This window comes from Corvus kubaryi, unplaced genomic scaffold (assembly GCF_017639235.1).
Source record: "Corvus kubaryi isolate FWS band 111438036 unplaced genomic scaffold, C.kubaryi_AGA036_p1.0 138, whole genome shotgun sequence".
Lineage (NCBI taxonomy): Eukaryota > Metazoa > Chordata > Aves > Passeriformes > Corvidae > Corvus > Corvus kubaryi.
In genome coordinates, this window is record NW_024580672.1 from 20,121,212 (window position 1) to 20,139,520 (window position 18,309).

Here is an 18,309-nt window from a genome sequence, read left to right on the forward strand (position 1 = left end):
AATATGAAAGAGTTGCACACTGTAGGAAAAAAACTGTGTCTTTGCATAAATTACTCCAGTGCATTTCTTCTCACAAAAAGCCACTTTAATCCACTTTCAGAGATCATTCTGCATGGTCAAAGTTTAGCATCTGTATTTTCAATCCTCACAGTAACTGTGAGCAACCTCCCAAGAGACCCCACATGGTCCTGGGGGTCATTCCATGGAAACGAGGATAAACCAATGCACCCATCCTGTGGGGCTCACAGATTCCTTTCCCAAAAATCTGGAGCCAGATTAGAAAGTTCTGACATTCAGCACACAACCAGAAATTGCATCTATTTAACAAAAACCAGCCAGTCCCTCATTAAAATGATCGATTCACTAAGAGCCAGAATAAAGTACTGATGCTATCGGGAGTTAATTTTTACCCCTTCTTAAGAAAAATGCATCTACTTAAATGCCCAGACAGCCACCAATGCCAAAATAGGATAAAGACAGATGCAGAAGGTTAAATAATTCATGCAGTGATTTAATATCAGTGAGAATCGCTCGGTCTAAATTTGCCCTATGTACTTTCTTTTCTTATATGGAAAAAGGAGAAATAAGCCAAGAGCTCCCTGGGAAGGCACAGGGATCACCTGAAATACAACTTCAGGTGCAGAAAGTGAATGTGCTGAGGCTGGTCTTGCCACAAATGTTTTAATTGCATTTTTAATAAGACCAAACAGCTGCTGAGGTTTCATTCCCAAAACAGGGTATCACGATAATTTACAATAACAGCAATTCTTACCTGCCTGCTCTTTCAAGGAATACATCCCACTCTCAGCCCACAAATCAGCCAAATTCCTGTTCTACAAGCGAGTGCAACAGGGAACCACGGAGCACGAAGGCTGAATCTGTTATGAAGCTCTTTCACTGCAGTTATTTTTATCGAACAAATTGAAGAGGTTTGGGGGTTGGCAAGAGGGAAAAAAATATCATCTCTAAATACAGCTCTCATACACCCTGCAGTCAGGCTGTAATCAGAAATAAATAAGTGTTTATCTTCAGAAAACGCCCGAGGCAAAGAATTGGTCTGGTATTGACAGAGCTCACGTCTCAAACACAGCTGTTTTGTAGTTACCTGGTTCTTTCTGTCCTCTGTGAATCGTGTTTGATTTCAGGCTCCCAAGGCTGCTTCATTGACTCTGGAAAGATATTGCTGCAATTACTCAAACAGCTCTTCTGGAGCAACTTACTTGATAGAGATACAAGGTTTTCCCTCGATGCAGAGCTCAGTTAGGTGAGGACAGCACAGTGATTTCATCACTCTACCTGAACAAGAGAAAAAGTTGTGGATTCCCCATCCCTGGAAGTGTTCAGGGCCAGGTTGGTCGGGGCTTGGAGCAAGCTGGGATAGTGGAAGAACCTCACTGTGCTAAAGAGAATAAAGCTTTGCTTTCAGTGTGCCAGCTGACTCTTACTCGAGGGAGAGGTGGAGAGCTGGTGTAGCACAGTTGGATTTGCAGGAAAGGATCTTTCAGTGCTGAAGGGTTATTTTAAGCCCAGCTCTTTGTCTCTTGCATTGATTACTGGTCCAGAACCAGCACGTGGTGGAAAAATGTTCCGAGAGTATTTCCAACGTCCTGCCAAGCATTTTCAGCCTTGACATGCTGCAAAACAGTGGGCATAACTCACAGTTATGAGTTACTCTGATTACCATCCTGTTCCTTTTACACATTTGATTTTCCTTGATTTTAGCAGCTGCTACCTCAGGTTGATTTAAAGCGAGGAACATATTCTATCCACCATCTGATCTCTAATAATTTCTGCCACTTTGCAAGGGGTATGCAGCACAAATTGCTAAATCTTGTGGGTTGTGAGAGATCAGCTGCTAATTTAAGGCTGCTTTTGAGGGATGAATAACATTGTGTGGAATAAATAGAATTTGTATCACATAATGCCTTTGGTGCCTGTTTATCTCATCCTGTGGTAAAATGGTTTTGTATGCAATGATGCAACCAAATGGTATCTACTAGAATTCATCTGATACACCTTCACACTTCATATATAAGCAGTTTTTCTCAAAGGGGATCAGTCTACTTTAGGCTTAACTTTGCTTTGAACACAATACAGTTATGGCAATTCTAGAGCAATGTAAATGCTCGCAGCTGCTCATTTGATTTTTAGTGGCTGAGAAGGGATTTTCCTCCACCCCCAAGCTGAATTTTCTCCATAAACTTTACTATCTTAACAGAGTCATCTGAATTCTTTTCTTTGTGACTCATATATGGTACCTTCTCTGCGAGACATGCCTTGAAATGGATGGAAAAACATATCTCATCTGTACATAAGTACCATGTAAGTGCTTTTTCATGAATAGGGCATTTCATCTTTCATCTAGTGCTGAGTGGGTGAAAGGAAACATACACAGCTGCATCCTGAAAAGACAAACTCAGCATTAGAGTCTGTCATTAAAGTTTCTTGTAAATTCAAACAAAAATTACTCAACTCAAACTATTCATTGATGCCAAATCACAACTGGGGCTTTGTTTCAGTACTTTTAAAAAAACCTAACTCTGTTCCAAGCTTGATAGTAACTTCTCTAAATGTTCAACAACTTTAATTCTTTAAGCAATGACACATCAGATGAACCTCAGCCCGTTAACCAAGAAACCACACGTTTATTACAAGGTGAAGCAGACTCAGAGTCCAAAGTGGAAAACCCAAGAAAGCTCTAAGCATTCTCAAGAAATTTCTAATTAGTTATCTCTAAAATATCACCAGATAAAATTCTTGCAGGTAACTGCTGGCTACACCTAATTAAGCAAAACCTTTTTGATGTAATGTCATTATACTGCTTCCAGCTTCTGAGAAAAGCATTTATTCTGCATAAGTCAAGCAACATTTACTTCCAAAGTCTCCTGCCACTATTCCTAAGTGTTTCATCAAAGGCTTGGGCTGCATCACTCACTCCTCTCTAGTCTGTGCTCTTTGACTACACAAAAGTGCAGTAAGATTTTATTAAACAGTTTACAAGATCCCACCATTCTGAAGACATTTCTGCAGCTCTACACCCCGGGCTTTGTGGCCTATTGAGGTATGTGTGGTTGGCAGAGCACACACTTGGTGTGGAACCTGATGCCACTTGATAATGGTTTAAACACTCATGATTGTCCTCTCCTATCTTCATGTCACCACATCTAAAGAACAACACTTCTGTCACAAGCTTCAAGGGACTCAAAATCTTAACTTACTGATTTCCACTAGCGGAAGAGAGAGGATGTGCTGCACTCTGTCGCCAGCCTCTCAAAAACATCACAGCTGTGGATGCTGTTCTCGTAACACGGCAAAATCCAGCCCAGCAATCTTGCAACTGCACAAAGAGCCCAGTTTACAACAGTCATAACAAAAGGGAAAAATTCCATGCTGTGTATGGAACCCAGTAAGTAGACACTGTAATATCCAGGGCAATGACAAGAAAGTCTGTTCCTCAGCCACTGAACCATTGAGTCCCTTGACTTGGCTCTCTATTCCTGCAGGTTTCTCTCGTGTTTGGCTTCAGTACGTTTGTTTTCCACTCGGAAAGAACACAACCACAAATACCTTTTCAGGCCTTACACTGCACTTAGCTGGCCTGCAGATTGTAAACAAACAAGATAAAAATCTGAGAGTGTTCTTTACTGAATCTCCATGAAAAGAAACCAAGGGGAAAAAGAAATTTAAAAAGCAAACCAAAACCCCAACTCTGCATAATGATGAATGTACCAAGAGAAATTTGGCATGCACTCCCTCACACCCTGCCTCTTCTGCAACATTTTCTTCAATATAAAGACAACATTTAGCTTAGCAAACTAGATGGTCTTTATTTGTGGGCAGAGGAAACCCGAGGCAAGCGTTCCAAGAGACTTTTTTTTTTTCCAATGGATATGTTAGTTACTTAACTTCTGTTATTGGGAAACTGTCCCAAACTAACCTTCCACTCTCCCTCTGCTTCAGCTGCAGACGGGTCAAAATTCACTTTTTAAGGTTTTGCAGTGAGAAATTGAGAAGACTAAGCCCACTCTTAATGGAGCTCTGAGATGGCACAAATGCCCTATTCAGATCCTTACTGATCCCTACCTGAACAGCTTTTGGGAGCTACACAAGGATGTCTGGGGGTCCAAGATCTGCTCTGTGGGACAGAGCATCTCCTGACACAGCCCAGAGAACAGAGTTCTAAGGAGAAAGGGAGCACAACTGCTCCCAAATGCTCTGCTCCAGCCAGAAAGCTCTCGCTCCCATGAAAAATCCCCGTGTCCCTGGAGGCAGCAGAGCACGAAAGTGAACAGTGGGAGGTAAAATGAAGTTTTATTTTTAAACAGCAGTGCTTTTTGATGTATTTGGTTCCAGACAAATAGAGGAGGACACAGAGTCACTGCAGGATGTTGCAGCTGAAATGGCACCAGCGCGAGTTCTGAGCTCAGGTTCCGCCGCTTTTACTGAGGCAAATCACACAAGGAATCTGAAGTGACACAAATCCCATCAACTGCAGTTGGCAGCCAGATTTTCAAGAACAGATGCATGACTGTTAATGATAACCCAAAAAGCTCAGTTTCTAATGCAGAAAGACTGAAACTGTGTTAACGTTATAAAGCTCTGCAGAGAACTGGAAGCATCTCCAGAACACACCCCACAAAATACTTCACAGGAACTTACAAACTCCAACTTTAGCAGAATTAACATATTTAACAAAAAAAATCACCAGCAAAATTGCCTCCCAAGTTTTGAAATGCATTTCCATCTGTTAAATTTCTCTGTTGCTGATGGTGTTTACCTTGAGTCAAAGAGATGAATCTTTGATTTCATGAGATTAATGTAATAACTTGGTTTAGGCTGTTAATGCATTCAAAGCTCTCAGACACACAAGAGACTAAGATGGCATCAAGAGCCTACAGATACATTTGGATGGTATGTTTTTAATGTGAAATAGATTAGAAATTCCTTAATCTATTTCTGCAGCAAGGACTACACTGAAATAAAAGGTTCCTGGGGTGTCTTAGGCTGGAAGAGGTGGCTTCCAAGCCCATTTATTCCTTCTAAGCACTACTATATAACCTAAATAATAACACTAAGGAAAACCCCTAAAGCCTTGTCAGATAAGTGAGGACTTGAGCTTTCGAGGAATGCAATGTTCATTTCTCAAAAGTGACACCTGGCCCCAAGAAAGCAATGATAAATAAAATATGCATATTATATGCAAATAACTGAATAGAAAAAGGCTGTATTGGTCAGCAGAAGAGCTCAGTCCAGTTGGTGCATCAAGCTGCAAGAGGCAACGCTTCTCTTGGTGCCTCAGACCCAGAGAAATGTGAAAAACAAGTCTGTCCTCAGCTGTCCTATCAGTAATGCTAGTGAGTTATTTTTCAGTGGGCACTGAACGGAGTCGTGTGGGTTTGGGAATGAGCCATTGTAGAAGCTGCCCTGCCTCAGTGTCTTTAACACTTTCCACCCTCAAGAACAGTGTTTAAAAAGCACAGCAGTGCCACCACAAGCTGTATCAATCTTTGTCTCCTGCAAAAATCACTCCACACCCATAGCTAAAGACAGCAACGTGCAACAAAATGCCAAGAAATGCCACATATTCCATCAAAGCTTTGGGAATGTGACTCAGCAGCTGGGCTGGAGCAGTTTTGGCACTGCAGCCCCTCCCCCCTGCCTTATGTCTTCTTCAGGAGAGGTCCAAAGAGCAGCACTGCCCACACCCCACCAGCTGTGGTGCCCACACCCCACCAGCTCTGCTTGCCTTGGCTTTGACAGCAACAGCTCCAACATCAATTCAGCAGCCTGATCAGAGAATTGTTAAAATTGGAAAAGACTCTTGAGATCACTGAGGCCAACCATCAACCTAAAGCTGCCACCTTCACCTCTAAACCATGATCACCACTTCAGCACTGTCACCCGGCTGGGCGAGCCCTCCTGAGTCTGGGCGAGGAGGCTGCCAGCCAAAATTGGTAGTTTTGGTTGAGTTTTTGCATCATGAGCTGCTGTGGTGCTTCTGCCATGAAAAACTCCACCCTTTGGCAAAATAATTGTCCCACGAGCTCATCTCTCTGCTCCTGCTGTCAAGGGGGAGTTGGCATCTCGAGTGTGGTGATCCCCTGGTGCATCTCCTCTGTGCTTCAGGAGAGCAGCTCCCGGTCTGCAGAGCTCCAGACCAGAGTCCACAAGGGAAGGCAGCCAGGGATGGGCTCTCTGGCCCTCCTGGACAAAAATGAAAGGTTGGACGGGGCTTGGAGCAACCTGGCATAGTGGAAGGTGTCCCTGCCCACGGCAGGGGCTGGAATGGGATGAGCTTTAATGTCCCTTCCAAACCAAACCATTCTGTGACTCTCCAATTTTCCCATGTGAATAACCAAGCCTTGCTCCTTTTACAGCTGTTATTTCACCAGGATATGAAAAATCAGACATTCTAGAACACCGTCCTAGGTGCAGGAGAGAAATATTCTAAGTCTCACCACTCACTGATCATTTGATTTAATTTGCAGTTTTTCCTGCATGTTTAAATCCTGGAAAATGCCTTCAGCATCCAAACCATTTATAATCAAAGTACTTACTGCAGAATAATCTATAAACTCAAAAAATGTCACAGTTCTTCTCATCAAGTGAAAAAATAAATTATATGCTGATAACACTCCTCAGTTTCTTTATTGCATGGCTCAGTGGTTTAAATTATACTTTGAGAAGAATAGCAAATCAGAATGAAACCTTACCACTACATGGGTTTCCTTCCTTTGCATATGAAAACTTGCACTTGATGTTATTCTTACTATTCCCCCTGCAGATTACTTGTGTAGGGCCAACAAAACTGATCTGAAACACACAAAAGGTTTTATCCAAACATGGACGTTTAAATACAACGTGAATTATCTTATCAGTGGTTTTGCAGAGAAGCTTCTGCCCAAGGGGAAAACTAATTAAATGGGAAAATGCAGTTGTAACCATTCATGCCATACACAGGAGCCTCAGGCCAGAATGCACTCAAATGTATCTTGGGGTTTGGTTATGGTCCATAAAGGGTGGGTAACTCCCAGCATGAGACCTCAGAGGGCTTCTCAAAGGTGCTTCCCCATTTCTGGGTGACAAAATGACAGAGTTCTGGCATGTGCCACCTGCAATATCACATGGAATAAAATGGTAGAAGTCCAAGCAAAATCTAGATCTCCTAACTCACCGTCCAGAATCCCATTACATGGGAATTGAGGGATTTTGAATGAAATTCAGATTTGTGTTACACAAGACAGAAGGCCACCAGCAATCCAATTTCTAAATAACCCATCTAAGGCAGACAGCACTGACTCTGACTTTCCCCCAGTAACCATATTAACCAGAATGAATTTCAGTCTTTCATAAGCTCAACAGACAGAGAAAGTGAATTTTCCAAGCTTCCCAAGCTGCAGCCGTGCTCCCCATCCCAGAGCTGTGCCAGAATCTCCCTGCACAATAGTGGCAGGGAGCACTTTTTGGGGCCAAAGCTGGCAGATGGCACTTTTGGGAGCAATGGTGCAAGACCTGCAGTAGGAAATGAAACCCTCCCTGTCATAAACAACTCCCAGTTAAGAACTGGAGCCCTCATTAATATAATTGGTTTCATACGAGGTGCTAAAACACTGATTTGGTGCATTTAGAAGCCAACACTTTCTATCAGTTCAGGAATGTTTTGCTCACCTCTATTTTGGCTCAAGCACAGAAGAAAAAGGGAGAGGAAAGTGTGTCATGTAGTCTGCCTCCAGCTGGAAAATGCCATGCTGGAGTACATTTTTCACCTCAGATGAAAAATGAAGGCAGGTAGCCTTTCAGCACAGCTGCTCCTGAGGACTGAAATGGAAAATTATTTGGAGAGAGAGCAACTCTCACATCATTCACTCAGAGCTGTGGATTTACATCCTCCAACCTGCATGAGATCCACAGAGTGAGTATGACTCCATCCCAAGCTGAAATCTGAGGGAGAAGACACATTTAAAATGTAAAAACAAACTACAGTACTACCACAGGGGGAAAAAAATCACTAATCATTACCCCTCAGGGAATTACTCAATTTTCAGTCTTCCTGCTTCAAGCCCAGAAAATTAAATTTCCCCTTTTTAATGGTGCTGCCATTGAGTACAGGCCAAAAAAATGAAAGAGCAGGAGGGTTGTGTTACCACAAAGTGGGAAGAGGGTCTGCGCCTCTCAATTTGGCATCTCTGGTAATGGGAGGGAACATCCTCAGTGGAACAGCAGGACACACCCAGGACGAGGAGCCCTTTGTTCACTCTCCCTGGTGAGGAACTGTCAGCTCATCCTGCTCCCTGACACTGGCCATGCCCATCCGAATTGGAAAATCCAGCTTTGCATTGGGTACCAAGAGTTGTTTTTCCCCTTTAGAGACACCTCTCCATCTACCTTTGCTCCACTTCTCCTCGAAGCCTTTAAACCCTGAGGATGAACTGCACCACTTTAGAAGCAGATCTCTGATTTCAGAATTATTCCTTTCTCTCTCCACAAGTACTTCCACCTCCTGCATGACTTTAAAACTCCTCTCACTGCTTTTAACTTGGCTGAAGATGAATATCTGTGTGATCCATTGGCTGAAGTGTCTTTGATGACAGAACAGCTCACAACAATAAAACCATCCTTTCTTAAAGTGTACTCTCCTCCTTCTGGAAATGGAGTCGGCCTATTAATTATTTTCTTAAAGACTGAATCTCAAAATGGCACTGCTGACATTTAAGGCTCGTAAAAAATGCAAGTCTGTCTGATCTGTGAGAAATGAGTTTATACGATCTATTTAAGATGAAAATATTTATCAAGGAAGACAGTTGCCAATTAGGAACACAAACAGAAACAAAGCCACTTACAGCAAGTTGCCCTTTTTTCTTTTTAATCTTTTCTATGCCAAGAGCATGCTCATACCCAGAACAGTGGTGCACAAAATAAGTGACATCTGGTGGCTTTATACTGTAATAGAATAAGGCACCTCATTTCAATGCTGTTAACTAAATCCGTGTTTAAATTTACTGCTTCTTAGCAAAGCTTTTTAAATGTTTTATTTATTTATTTTCACACAGACACTTCTGAGACCCCTGGGCATCACAGTCCCTCTTGCAGGGTGACAGCTGCTGTTATCCAATTAAAGTGAGATTGTCATACTCACATCAGGAAAAACACAGCTCCATGAAGGAATTTGGAAGGCATAGGAAAAGAGCACTAAGATGTAGCTGGGCAGCACCAGTGAGAATCACATGGAGCCAGGCTAAAGGAAAAGGCTGTGCAGAATTTGGTGAAGGAAATCCTTCACCTGCCCCAATTATTCACATGCTCAAAGTAATTAATATCAACTCAGGTCTCTCTGAATTGTCTTTCATTGGATTTTAATTAAACCCAAAAGAAACAGCTGAATTTTTCATTCTGAGCTTAGCAGCACCCTGGCAGCTAAAACTTTTACAAATTTGAAACAGCTTTTCCCCTTTTTGTGCTTTATTGATCCTCAGCAATGGCCACATCTAATCCAGCCAAGCATCCTGCACCTAAACCTGCACTCCAGACATAAAGCAATTACAACTCCCCTTCGAACTCCTCCAGCCAGAAATACACTTCTCTTTTAGAAAGCCATAAGCCTCTCCTGGATAATTAATAGAAGTACTGTCAGCCAGCCTCAATTAAAATTACAAAACTGCTGGCACTGCAATATCAAGGCTTGCAACACCAATTTCTGCAGTAATAAGTATTTATGGGGGGGAAAAAATCTGTAAGCACTATGTAACAGAAATGAGATGAAAGATAAACAGACTCTAAATATTTATCAGCAGAGGAAGTTCAAAAATATCCCAGCAAAATTGGAGCGGATGGCAGCTAAATCCAGACCATTGAGGGTTCCTCGAAGGATGTGCAAGGAGGAACTTCATTTTCAGCTTGACATGGCTAAATCAAATTAATTCCTTCCTCCTATTCAACTGCTGCATGGAAACCCCTGGTGCCAAGAGGACAAAGCTAAAAATGTCCCCAAACCCATGTCTGAATTCTGCACTTGCATACCACAGCAGGGCAATACTTTTAAATAAAGAGTGGGACTTTGGGGCTTTTCCATCACTTTTAGGGGCTAAATGTCCTCAAGAGGAATGTCCACCTGCACGGTTGGCTTCCCTCAGCACTGCAAGGGGGCTCCACATCTGCAGGATCTCCATGAAAAGGGGCCTCTGGGATAGCACAGCTACTGATGGATTATTTCAAAGAGAAATATTATTTCCTGCTCACATTCCCTCCTCCCTACCAGACGTTATCTTTACCTTAAGACCTCCTGGCTGAGCTAAATAACACATGTACAGAAAAGCACAGCTGAACGGCTTTGGCTCCAGCCACTCATCAAGAAGAAAACTTTTAAAGATCCCATTTCAATTTATTTTTTGAAATCCTGGCATGCTGAAGTCAGCAGGAAGACATTTCGTTGACTTTAATGAAGCCAGAGGTTCATCCAGAGAATTGCTGTTTGGAATGAGCATAGCATTTATATTATCTCATTTGAAACCCTCCAAGTTTTTTGTTAAATGCAACTTAATGATATTTGCTATTTCGGAATTATTTCCTATCTTTCAAAACACAGAAAAGAGGGTGTTAAAATTCTGCAGTGTAAAATGCTTAGTGATGATGGATGGGATACTCTTGTTTCAGTAACAGGCACGTTTTTAATCCATAAATATTAATTGTCATAAAGTGCCTGTTCATTCTGCAGTTTTGGAAAGCTTTAGATTGTAGGAATTTTAGTAGTCCAAAAAAAAATACTGTTGGTATTTACATGTTTATTTGTATTTTCAGGGCACATTTTTAGGGCTTTTTTTTTTTTTTTTCATTTATTATCTGATGTACCAGCACAGCAAGACAAAAAAAAATGGAAAACTGGAGAGATGACTACACCCACTTAATGAGTATCATTACAGAAAAACACTATCAAAACTCAGCAGAGGCTTTTTATGCATTCCCCTGTATTACACCAAAATGAGTTATTGCAACATTCTAACTCTGATAGCAAACCACCAGAATGCTCAATTTTTACAGCTGTAGGAGAAATGAGCAGCAGGTGAGCAGAACCCATCTGAGAGAGTTATTGACCCCAGTAAAAGCTGCTCCCTGACAAGCTCTGGAGGGTTACCCAGCTTTTCCAGCCTTGCCACACACCTTGGGGAGCAGAGGGCTCTGAATTCCTCCAAACAGCTGGAAAACTGTTCCCACTCCCACAAGATTCTGGTCCCACCCAAACCCAAAAGGTGAATTAGTCCTGATCTAGCTTAATGCAAGATAAATCCATGTGGGATTTCCATGGATACCAACCTAGATTGCATTTACTCTGCTGTGTATTTTTCATTTTGCTGATCTCTCAGCAATGCTCAAAAATCTACTCTGAAGGGTTAAAAACTTCACCATTTAAAATCACCTGATGTCAGACAAATTATTATTTCTTCTTTCCTCAATGAGAGGATGAGCTTAGATTCCACTCCTCCCTTCTGCTTGCTTCTCACATCTCATTTCTTGTTGGAACTGCTTTAAAGATGGTATAAATAGCTTTACAAAGTAATTCTATTACTAAATGTCAAGTGCAATAGTAGCTTCATTCTGATTTATCCTTATCTGATCCTCGGGCAAGTTAATCCTCAACCTGAGAAACTGTTTTCAGAGCTTTATAATTGATGAAACTTTTCATCTAAATTATTTACTTTACGAACGGCTCCAATGAGTTGCTCAGGGCATAAAGCTGTAGTACTCAATGCTGGAGTGCTCAGGAACATGGTTTTGTCTTTTTAAGTTAAGAGCCCATCACTGCATCTCGTGCTGCAGTTTCTATTGGCAGTCTTTAATGCACAGCAGGGTTTTTATCTGAATTTTTATCGCTTGCAATAGATGCAGTTACAACCCAGATGTCACAGTGCTATCCCAGCCTGGAGCTCTGGGGAGACACAAAGCAGGCAGAGAATCCCTGATGCTGAAGGTGTGAATCTCACAATGTGGACCGGTATTCCTTCCCTGGAATCAGCCGGGCACAGGCTCAAAACCTGATGGACACGTTCAAAACCTGCCCCTCTTCCATTGCAACAGCAGCACCCAAAATCCTTTCCAGAAGTGGCCCCAGGAAATAGCCTCAGGCTTCAGCAATCAGAAGGATGAGCTGTACAGCAGCAGCCCTAAAAATGCACTAAGAAGGGGTGGAAGGCAAGAGCAGGAGCCCAACCAGCAGCCTAACAGAGTGAAATACATCTGCAAAATGATGAACTTGAAAATTTGAGATTCATTATCCATTTAATTTACGTAACATTACCAGTATCTATTTAACATTAGCTAATATCCACAGAGCTAAGCAAAAAGACAAATTACAACTAAAAAGTAACCAAAATCAAAGAGGCTGGGAAGGAGTATTAGATAAGGTATTTGATGGGCTTGCAAGGAAGTGTTGGTTTTAAGAGCTGCTAAAGAATTTTCAAGAGATGAAGCTCCCCTGTGAGGAGCTGGGCCTGCAGGCAAACCCAATCTCATTATGTTCTCCTAATAAACTATTAAACCATCCTTCTCCATTTCCTCCTATTTCCAGCTTTTCACAGACAAACCTCCTGGCTGCACCAGTCAAAGAATCCTTTTTCTTTGGATTAATAAATTCTGGCACTCAGACCATTATATCCCAGTTTAGGCACAGCAAGGCTAACACTGGGCTCTTACATTTCCTCCAAATTATGGGCCAAACCATCCAGAATTCTAATTTCTGCACCTCTTTTCCTGAGGTCTCTCCTATTTGTTGGTATCTCACTACTCATTTGGAGCCAGTTATAAAGCACTTTAATTAAATGCTTTTTCTCCACACTGTTCCAAGACCTGAAATTGGGCAAACCATCCAATACTGCAAGCTCACATCCATGTGCAGCCCACCCTCAGAGCACTCTTTCAACACTGCCAGGTTTCTTCCATCTCCTAAGCACACATGCTGCACATAAATCTTTATTTTTCTCGCTTTGTACCTTGCAGAGGTTTTCATTTTTCAAAGCAGTCTTATCTTGTTTCCTCTGTATGACTTTGAACTTTACATTTTATCTTCACTCCTGTCTGACCTCAGAGTTCTCCCCAGCTGAAACTCACCTGGAACTCAATGACTTATTTGAAAGGAATGACCTTCCCTCTATTCCATGCAATCCTGAGAAGTTACCAGTCTAACTTCATCTTGTCATATTTAAGCCCAACACCAATAAATGCAAAACCGAAATACAACATAATAGCACAAAAAGCCTTTTTCACTCTCATCAGTTTTTCTAATTTTACGGTGCGATAGCAGGGTGCATTCACCCACACTGAAAATCAAGGTTTTTCTACAGGAAAAAAAATATCTCCTCATGAAACTTATTTTTTCCTACTGGAAGGCGTGAAGCAAATGGAAAATGTCAGTTTGAGTATTTTGCTATTTAGCTACAGATCTGCACCTTTTACAGTGAGGAACGACCCACCTTAGATACAGATTTGGCATAAACCCCCATTTATTTATAAAATGCTGTGCTTATTTGGTGAGTAAATGATAGCATAGTAAGTTTTAGAATATTAAGTGTGTACTTTGTACTGCTTGGTGTATAAACAAATAAAAGCCCGTGTTGCTTCCCTGCCACTCCATCCCACCATTTCTCCACAGGACTGGGCTCATTTCCAAGGAAACCCATGGCACAGGAGGCAGCCACGTGCCCTCCGCCATCCCCAACACTGCAGGGGCTGTGGCTGCTTTCAGCAAACCAACAGGGGAAGGTTCGCACCACCAGCAGCTCCAAAAATGTGTCTGGAGCTTACGTGGGCTACCTCACTTCTGGCAAAATCAGAAGGAAATCAGCAGCCAGCTGCTGAGGTTTGGGAAACGAGTGTTTCAGGCAGCTCAGGCTCTTGTGGGAGTTTGAGGAAGGCGGATCTGGGAATGAGAAGACGCAGGGCAATAGGTTGGGGTTGGAGGGTTCATGCAGGAGAGGTGCTCCAGGCCAGAGCAATCAGAGAGCTGGAGCATCAATCCTGTGAGGAAAGGCTGAGAGAGGGGGTGCTCAGCACAGAGAAGAGAAGATTCCAGGGAGATCTCAGAGCCCCTTCCAGGGCCTAAAGGGGCTCCAGGAGAGCTGGAGAGGGACTTGGGACAAGAGATGGAGGGACAGGACAAGAGGAATGGCTTCAAACTGACACAGGGCAGGGATAGACGGGATATTGGGAAGGAATTGTTCCCTGTGAGGGTGGGCAGGCCCTGGCACAGGGTGCCCAGAGCAGCTGTGGCTGCCCCTGGATCCCTGGCAGTGTCCAAGGCCAGGCTGGACATTGGGGCTTGGAGCAACGTGGGATAGTGAAAGGTGTCCCTGCCCATGGCAGGGGTGGAATAGGATGAGCTTCAAGTTCTCTTCCCGAACAAACCAGTCTGAGATTCTGTCTTGTGACCTCTGGTGTGCTGCCACCAGAGGGAACAGAGGCCATGAGTCAGAGTGTGCCATGTCTCTCATTCCTGCTCACATTCACCACCTCATCAGGTCTCTCATCACCACCACAGCTGCCTTGTCACTGCCATCAGCCACCAGTGCCCATCAGGAAAACATTTCTCCTTCTGTTTCTTCTTGCAAGGCATCACCTGCTTATCTTCCCTCAGAGGACGCTCCTTAAAGCTAAAGCTTACAAGCCACGTCCAACAGCTGCTGGAAACCAGGTGTAACATAAATTAATAAATATTCCATGGAAAAGCTACATTAACTGCTTGCCCCTGAAGTGCTGTTTAGTGGCATGTCAGGCACAGCTGTGTAATCAAAGGATTACAGTGCTCCCACTACAAGGCTCTCCACCTCCTCGGGGACTTCCCTGTCTCCCTCGCCTGTAAAAACCCAATCCAGGCACCAGGACAGAATTGTAATCATGTCTTTGAGACTAGGAAACACAACCCAACAGGCCGTGGGGAAGAACACAACACGTTTTCTGCCAGGTACGTGGGCAGCCACATGAGTTTTTGAAAGGATGGGTCTGCAAAGCGATAGATCATCAGTTCGTTTCAGTGAAATTGCAGTGTTAGTGGAGAGATGGGCACAATTTGAGATAACTTGCAGGAGTTTGCAGATCCCTTCCCCTGAACAGCTGTATTTAGACTCCAAATCTGACACCACACTTGGTCAGCAAGAAAAACAGGGCACTTCACTAAGAAACATAAATAAATAAATACTAATTTGTGGGGGGAAGCGGTGAAGAAAATGCTCTCTTATTGGAAATCTACCATGTTTTTCCACAGCACTTTGGATTCTTCCAGCTGAGCAGCATAACTCCAGCCAAGAAGTATGGTGGGAGTTTAGAATTACCCCTCCCTGTGCGAGATATGGAGAGAAAAAAGGCTTAAAGAGGAAAATGAAAGTCCAAAGACAGCAATTAAGGAGCCTGGTTCAAACCAGGGCACAGCTTCTGCAAACCCTCTGAGGTGTTAGAAACAGTGTTCCACATCGGGCAAGTGCCCAGAGTAGCACTGAATGATTTAAGAGCACATTTCCTTGGAGTTCATGATGGTGGGATACACATTAACTCTAGGGGTAATTAGGAGGGAGAGGGAGTACATCGGTATCTGTTTGTGTCATGGCTTTTCTTCATCTAAGTGATGCATCTGCACTGGAAGAGAAGCACAGCTGGGTGTTCCAAGTTCCTAAATCCACGTGTCATTCAGGTGAGATCAGCCCTCTGCTGCCAGCTCACCTCTGGGGAAACTGTGTCAGCACCCAGTGGTGACAGAATGCTGAGTTACAACCGTGAGATTTTGCTCCACGGACATACAAGGAAGCACTCAGTGTAGGAAAAGTAGTTTATAATAGGAAGGATTCCCTTCAGCAGAGGAATTCCATAAGAAATCCTTATTGGCCAGTAATAGCTCATCAACTTGGGCAGAGTTTGCTGCCATCCCCCAAACCATTTGATCTTAAATATAAACCAAGGCTTTGAGAGCTGCTTTGGTACCAGGCCACACCTTAAAAACATGTTCAGCAACACTGAAATCACCTGGACTACCAACAAAAGCTTTGACCACTGAAACTCCCCGTTCTCACAGAGCTCCTGCCACAGGCTGCTTAAAATAATGTTAAAATATAACACAAGCAGTACCTTATTTGCATCTCTGTGATTATGCCTACATGATCATGTCCTTGTTAATGCTGCTAGTGGATTACACACCTTCATCCTTCCCCTTCAACCACATGAAATAATTCAAATATGAGAGTCTGCTTCACCCTTCACATTTATATGATTTTCAGGTACCTGCTTTTAATTTAGCAATGAAGATAAAATCCATTACTGCCTTGCACTGCATTAGTGGAATTAAGTGTTCTGCAATGTAAATCTCCACTGTTGCATCATGTTCCTGTTACAAACCACCAAATAAAACACTCTGAATTTGAGATTAGTCCTCCTATGGCAAAATCTGAGCCACAAAACTGTTTTGTTACTGATTTCAGAACTGCACGGTGGCTGCACTCACAGACACAGGATCTAAGTGCTATTAAAAAAAAAAGGAAAGAAAGAAGGTAGTTTCACTACTAAATCTTCATACAAGTAGTTTCCTCCTTTCTGCATTCAAATTGATTTTCTTTCTTTAGGCATGTGAAGAGCCAGATGAATCCTTTGACTCAATGCCCAAGAGTGAAATGGCACCAGCAGCAGCAGCAGCAGCAGAGAAGCTCTCAGGGCACGAGACGTGTGACAACATTTTAATCACTGACAAAAAGAGGCTTCAAGGCAGCTACTCTGTCAGTGTTTGCTGGCTTTAAGTGAGATTTACTGTTGATGAGTGAGTGCATATGTGTGTGAGTATATAAACACATATATGTATATAAACAGCACAGATATAAATATATATGTATAGTTCATGTACATTTGGGGACTTTTGTTGATGGAAATTTCCCTCTTTGCCAGAGATTGAGCAGTCCCCAGTCAGTATTAAGTGCAGTGCTGTTCAATCAGGTGTTTGTGTATCCAAACGAGCGCATACAATTTTCAGTTAAACCTTAAAAATATTTACTTTTCATGAACAGTTCCAGCAAACTTTGAGATTTAATCTGTGATGTGCTCAGCTGGCCACTCTGCTCTTTTTTTTTTTTTTTTTTAGTCTCAAAATACAAAAGAACATGTTTGTTCTACAGGAGATGATGATGACGATGATGGGTTTTTGGTCTGTCTAACAATGCAAGAAGTGAAACCATTCTGATGTCATGCACGAGGAAGTCAATGTGAAGGGGACTTTAGGCCATAGAATGATATAACAAGTGAAATTAAATTTTAAAAAAAATTCCAAATCGAAGAGTTTGGTGGGCGTTTAGATGCACCATCCGAGCAATACTCTCAGATATCCTATTAACCTACAAATCTGTCTGTGCCTAAGACAGTCAGATCACTGCAGAGTACGGCTGTAGTATTACAATGAAGCAGCAGAGGAAAATTAAAAAAAAAAAAAAAAAAAGAGAGAGAGAGAAGAAAAAGAGAAGCCCACATACGAGACCGCCAAAGTTCAGCTGGTGAATTGTTGCTTAACAGACTCTGACCGTAATAACCCGTCACTGAACCTTGCCTGCATTCTCAGCAGCTATGAAGCTATTTTTAACAGCCAACAGCTTGCATTTAAGAAATACCCCTCTTCACCCAAAAATATCCACAGTGAATGGCAACATCCATGCCCGGCTCCATCCCAGGTGGGATGCGCTGCCGGGATTGAATGGCTCTTTCAGGAAAGCCCCTTTACAAGTGTCTGCTCTCCCAAACCCCGACCCCAGCGCCATCCGCGGCTGCGGGGACCTGCCCAGCGCGGGCAGTGACAGCATCTGCGCTACCTTTGTCCCCGCGGGGTCCCCCGGAGCACGGACCGGCTCCGGGGCGCGTTCCCCCCGCCGTGCCCCGCTCCTGCCGCGGCTGCGGGGGATGCTGCTCCCGGGGAGCGCCCGGGGTGCCCCAGCCCGCCGGGGAGCGGGGACAGTCCTGTGTCCCCCGGCTGCCCCCGGCTGGAGCCCCGCGTCCCCCGAGCCCAGCCGTGCCCAGCGCTGCCCCCGGGGCTGCCGCTGCCCAACTTCGCGCAAAGTCCCGCCGCCTCCAAACTTGGGGAGCCGCGGCCTGGGCACCCCCCGCCTTCCCGCAGCGCCCATCCCATTCCATTCCATCCCATCCCATCCCACCCCATCCGCTTCCATCCCATCTCATCCCATCCCTGCGCTCCTACCTCCGCCGGCTCAGCTCGGCTCTGCCCCGCGCCCGCCGCCTCCGCCGGCTCTGCCCTGCGGGAGGGGGGCGGAGGACCAGGAGGAGGAGGAGGAGGAGGAGGAGGAG

The 18,309-nt window shown here is 43.7% G+C and overlaps 1 protein-coding gene across 6 annotated transcripts in view; it reads right to left on the minus strand.

The window, feature by feature from the left end:
- The window catches only part of CHST15 (carbohydrate sulfotransferase 15), a 44,814-nt gene extending 26,541 nt beyond the window's left edge, over positions 1 to 18,273 (minus strand). Inside the window, exons 1-3 of one of the 6 annotated variants that reach the window (XM_042019535.1) lie at positions 6,714 to 6,813; positions 1,106 to 1,169; positions 773 to 998 (exon numbers count right to left, since the gene is read on the minus strand). The gene's annotated coding sequence lies outside the window, so the exon portion shown is untranslated. Of the gene's footprint in view, positions 1 to 772; positions 999 to 1,105; positions 1,170 to 1,296; positions 1,314 to 6,713; positions 6,814 to 18,202 lie in introns of those variants that run through there. The other 5 variants (XM_042019532.1, XM_042019531.1, XM_042019534.1 and 2 more) reach the window with 5 other exon arrangements.
- Positions 18,274 to 18,309: the final 36 nt, after the last annotated feature.